Genomic DNA, 6,190 nt, shown 5'->3' on the forward strand with positions numbered 1-6,190 from the left:
TCTCCAGAACCACATTTTACCTCTTTCTAATTCAGTAGAAGTTCACTTTTGCTGAAGATCCACACCTCATCCTTGTACAACAACTCTCCAAATCAATGTTGATGATTATTGTCTTAAAATCTTTTATTTTTCTTATGCACCAATTCTTTAGCCTTGAAAAATGCATTCTTTACCAACTGTTATTTTAGTTATGATTTATTTATGGCAGTAGCCATCTTTTGACAATATGCTTCCCAGATAGAGAAAAATAAAGGGAGGGAAAGATTTTGTTGAGAGAGAAAGAAATGAGACAGAAAGCAAGAGTGAAAATGCGTGCCTGGCTTGTGATAATCAGTGCAAGATCCAGTTGAAACTGGAGCAGTGAGGGCAATGATATGGTGGGTGGACGCATTGCAACTGCATGAAATTAGTTACTTGAGGAACCATGGTTTGGGTCAAAAGTTCCATTGGTGTAAAATTTAACATCCTCCTCGTTCTTTCCCCTTCATTCCAATGGCATAGAAATAGCCAGAATAGGGCTGCACCTTCTTTTCCTTGACTTTTTACATTTAGTTGGTCAAATTATTGAGATAATGTTCTTTTAATCGAATGGCAAGAATTGCTCCATAGCAGCACCCAGTGGTCAAACTGCGTGGAGAGTGAATAAAGGTTATGCACATCTGCAGTGGCTTCATTGCAAACACCTATGATAGTATACAAGTATAAGATGTTTTGCAGGTAAGTGCTTTTATAATGAAATTTATTACAGAGCGAAGTTCACACAGGATTAGAATACTGTTCTGCAATGACAGCAGTAGTATATAAAAGATAATACATATATTTGTACATCAAGTGGGTACAATGCCACACCTGGTTCGCTAAAAGAATGGGAACGTCCCTGATAGAAAGTCTCATTCCTGAATATTAGGCAATAAATAATTAGAGCATGGACTTCTGTCTATGTGATGTATTTTGAAAGACAATGAGGTGGAATATGGAAGCAAATTTGTGCAATATTCAATAGAGAATATTTAATTTCAAGTTAACACTAAAATGTCTTGCTTCATGGCAATTCTTTGTGCAAAATTCCATGCAGTGATGTTGCATCACGATATTATTCCAGACCCTGTTTGACTATTAGCAATATATTTTTAATGTAACCAAAGCAAGATTATGACAAATATTGTCCATTAAAGATTTTGAGGCTGGCAGTATGTATATGCTCAGTCATTGTTTCAGACCCAACATTGGAATCTCTAGTGTCACAGTTCATATTTCAGAGTTTGAAGAGAAAAGTATATACAGAACCCTTTTGCAACACTAGCATATTATAGTACAAGGTGTGGTGTACCTGCTGAATGGAAATTAAACAGATTTTTAAAATCTAATTTTGCTATGTAAAGTACACATAAAACTTGCCTAAATTTTAAAAAATGCTAAAATCTAATGAAGTTGATATTTGTACATGAAAATTAACACGACAGTGCAGAGGTTTTGGGGATGGCACAATTTCCTTGAACAGTCTATTCATTATTCTCGTCGATTACACAAACTCATAATCATAACGCTGAATGAATTTATCTATTTAAGTGCAATCTTTTTATGAATTTTTAACAGAACAATTGGAAATCTGAAGTTAAAATAAATAATACCTGAGCTACATTGCACGTTCTTCTGCATTTGAAATGCGATGCAGATCCTTAATCAGAATTGGAAGGGCTTAAAACAACATGCTGTATTGTATAATATCAATGTAATACATTAAATAATAGATTTCACATTCTGCCTTGCAAACAAATCAAAATTTGCATTTTTTAATTCTTGCTTGGTATCTGACATGCACAATTGCCACTCAAGTGTTGTTTCAAGACAGTTATCCACTTTGCACAGTAACTAGCCATTGTGCCAATCTGTGCCGATGGCTCAGAATGCATATGCCAAAACCATGAAATAGTGAGAAATCTTGGTCACAATCTCACTGTTACTTAGTAGGCTTTTGTCCCATGGACCATTTCAGAATCTCAATGGTTCCCCCTTAAATCTAAAGCATTACACAATTCATAGAATCTCTACAGTGCAGAAGAGGCTATTCGGCCCATCAAGCCTGTGCTGACCACAATCCCACCCAGGCCCTTTCCCCATAACCCCACATATTTGCCCTTCTAGTCGCCCTGGCATTAAGGGCAATTTAGCATAGCCAATCATCCTAACCCGCACATCTTTGGACTGTGGGGGGGAAACTGGAGCAACTAGAGGAGACCCACATAGATATGGGGAGAACGTACCAACTCCACAGTCACCCAAGGCAATGTGAAGCAGCAATGCTAACCACTGAGCCACCGTGCCGCCTGTTGTTATAAAAAAAATGATCACTTTCATCAATATATTTTACCTGCATCATGCCTGATGATAATCCTGAGAGAAGGTGACAGCAGCTGAACGATTCATTCAATTTGCAAATTATTTAAGTTTGACAGAAATTGGTTGTCACACTCTGAATTTTGAAAATATATTTATAATATATAATTTGTCAAAAATGAAGTCTGAAGTCATGCCATGTGAATTTTTGTATTATTTAAACTATATCACCAGTGGATTATTTAATAAATGTGTTTAATTTTCACAAACATCCGATAAATATGAGCATCAACCTGGTAAAATAAATACTTTAGCTCCCTAAATCAATCATTACTGAGATCCTGATGACTTTTGTTTACTTCTGAACTCCTGTTTAGCTAATAACCTAGTCCCACAAAACATTTTTCATGTTGAAGTCGAAATCTCCACCATGGTTTCTAGTTAACCCGGGGAAATCCCTGTTATCACTTGAAGAAATACCAGGGAAAACTTTGGCATTAAAATTAAATATGAACAAAGGCATTTAATTTTCATCACATCTTATCAGTAAAGTTAAAAATATAGAGATCAAGTGAGATAGTGAAATGTGAGGAAAGTTATCGTACAAAATCAAAAATCCCGGCTTACCCCATACTTTATACTAGCTGTTGGTATTTTGCAGTACCATTGTATTACCACTTGAAGGCATTGTTTTGAGCACTGCACTTCACCGATATATTGCATAGCTAACTTCATTAGCTTGTATCTATATTGCAGTTTTAATGTAACAGTCCCTTCACAGGAGTCTTATAAAGAAAGAAATGATCGAGTAATTTATGGAATATAAGGACAAATGGTCAAAGAGATAGTTTTAAGGAGTGGTCTAGAGAGGGAATTCCTGAGTCCAGGATCTTGGCCGTTGAAATGGTAGTGATTAAAAATCGAGGATGTTGAAAGGACAGAATTAGACGTGCGCAGATATTTCTGAGGGCTGTGGGGCTGGAGGAGATGACATATCATTACAGCAGAAGTCTATGGACTTCATAAATAAAGGATCTTCAGAGGAACTGATTATTTCTGAGGGTACACTACCACAGGTGCTTACCGAGCACCAGCGCAGATTCTCAGACGGTCCAGCTACACAGATGGTTGGGTTTTCACCCAGGTGGTTCACATTTCACAAGTAAGCAAGAGAAAATGGTGGTGACAGGGACATCAGTAGAAAGTCCTCATCAGAAAGTGCAGCCAATTCCAAGCTCTGCTCAGGTGGACAGTGATGCTATGCAGTCGGGGTCATTAATGAGCAGCAGCAGAGAATGTGCGATGTACTGACAGTCCTTCTAAATACACTAACAACAATTGTAGAGGGAATGGAACAGTCCACCTCAGGCATGTGTGGGTTGGTGTCACAGGAAATTGAAATTATGTCTTCTTGCATGGATATCGTGGCCCACTGCATGCAACATCAATTGGAGAAATGAAATGAGTCCACCCATATCTTGACCTTGGCCATGCAGACTTTGGTTGGCTGGTTCGTTGAGTAGAATCATAGGATGATCAACACAAACTAAGGCTATTTGCCCTATCATGCCTGTACCACTTCTTTGAGAGCTATACAATAGTCCATTCCCCTGTTCTTTTCATATAGTCTTGTCAATTTTTTCCTTCAAATATTTATCCAGTTCTCTTTTGAAAGTTGAATCTGCTTCCTACACACTTTCATAAGATGACAGGTTGCTTAGACTTGGCCTTAGAGTGCAACACTGATCTGCACCAATCTGCTCACTACCACAATGATGACAGTAAAGTATGGCTGGTCTACCAGAGCGATGATAATGTAAGAGGACATGGAAGTAGAGACTCCACTGAAGGTGCTCCTACTGCTCATCTGTTGGCTACTCTCTCCCAGCATACTATCTCTCCTGATGGTCGAGTCCTCCTCCTGCACAGGTAAAGGCATAGCGATCTATAGTGGAGTCCCACAAGCTGCAAAAGGTGGGGGCCATCAGCCAAAAGCAGAGATTCTAATCGCCTACCTCTACTTTAGCTGATGCCACAGGGGTTGCACCACATCAGAATGCTAGGAAAAGGAAGAGTAAAACTTCAAACAAAAGCATGCCCATGGTGTTTGGATATGCACCTCAAGTGCCGTAATCTGTCAGGCTATGGACCAAATGCTGGAAAGTAGGATTAGGCTGGGTGGCTCATTTTTCAGCCAGCATAGACACAATGGGCCAAGTGCCTCTTTCTGTGCTGTAAACATTCTATGATTCTATGGGTGTACAAGAAGGTGTTACTTTGTGAAGTTTCTGTTCTTTAAGAGAATCCGATGAATTTCATTACTTGGCACCACTTATCTGTGTTGCCAATTTTTACATGGCAAGTCATCTTTGCGGTTGCTTGATGGTCAATGGTGAATGATCAAGATGTGAATGGATGGTGACCAATGAGAGAATATGTATTGGGTGTTGATTGTTCGCTGGATAAACTTTGACAGTGGCAGTGGGGACAGCATGGGGAAAGGAACCTAGCACACGTTATTTTTCCTCTAACTCCTTTTCTAAACAATGTTGGTTTATAGTGCATTTTTAAGAGTTAAGAGGAATTCAATTCCTTCTCAAATGGATGAAGAACTTTATTCAGGTTTATCACTGCCATTCCATTTTGGAAGTGGTAATAACTAACCAAACCTTTCATCAATAAGTGAATCTTTGATAATCTGGGTAGCAATGTGAGTGGCTGATGCTATACTGGCATCATCAACTTTCTCCCCCTTGTCTTCCTCATTTCATTTCTTCTCATTTTTTTAGTCTGCATACAATGTATGCTCTTTGCCTTGTTCGCCCTGCAGCTTCCATTCTCATGGAAGTGCAATGTTCACATCATAACCATTCTAGAAACCCTGGGTCCTGTGTACGAAAGGGTATCTCCAGATCTGTCCAGGAAACTAACATGAAGCGCATCTTGAGCATGCCAATCCCTTCCTCTCCTCATAAAAACCCTCCATACCAGGGATCAACCTAGTGAACCTACTCTGGACTGCCTCCAATGCTAGTATATCTTTCCTTAGCTAAGGGGACCAAAACTGTTCACAGTATTCCAGATGTGGTCTAACTAGTGCCTTCTATAGTTTTAGCAAGACTTCCCTATTTTTATACTCCATTCCCTTTTGCAATATTCCATTTGCCTTCCCAGTTACCTGCTGAACTTGCATGCTGGCTTTTTGTGATTTATGCTCAAGGAACCCCCGCCAATGACCACAGATCCCTCTGTGCCAGAGCTTTCCGCAGTCTTTCTCCATTTAAATAATATTCAGCTCTTTTATTCTTCCTACCAACGTGCATAACTTCACATTTTCCTGCATTATATTCCTTCTACCAAGTTTTTGCCCACTCACTTAACCTGTCCATATCCCTCTGTAGACTCTTTGGGGGGAATTTTCCTGTCCCGCCCGTTACAGGAATCGTAGCGGGTGGGGGGAGGCGTACCATGCAAAGGTCCGCTGACCTCAAGTGGGATTTTCTGGTTTTGTGACGAGTGCAGCCGGAAAGTCCCGCCCTTAATGTCATCTTCACCACTTGCCTTCCCACCAGCAAATATTGACATTAAAGCATATGATGCCATGATCTCATTCAAGTCTGCAAAAAAGCTACTTATAGCTTTATAGGTTTATCAGAGCAGGTCAAACAGGATGGTTCTTCATACCAAAATATATGCAATATTATAGGAAAATGACACACAAAAGCAATCAAAAAATTATTGTCAAATGAAACTGAATTTTAAATATTGTGCTGAAGGCAGGGATGCACTTTGAATAAAGTTTATTGGTGTCACAAGTAAGCTTACATCAACACTGCAATTAAGTTACTGTGAA

This window comes from Mustelus asterias, chromosome 25 (genome assembly GCF_964213995.1).
Source record: "Mustelus asterias chromosome 25, sMusAst1.hap1.1, whole genome shotgun sequence".
NCBI classification, from domain to species: Eukaryota; Metazoa; Chordata; class Chondrichthyes; order Carcharhiniformes; family Triakidae; genus Mustelus; species Mustelus asterias.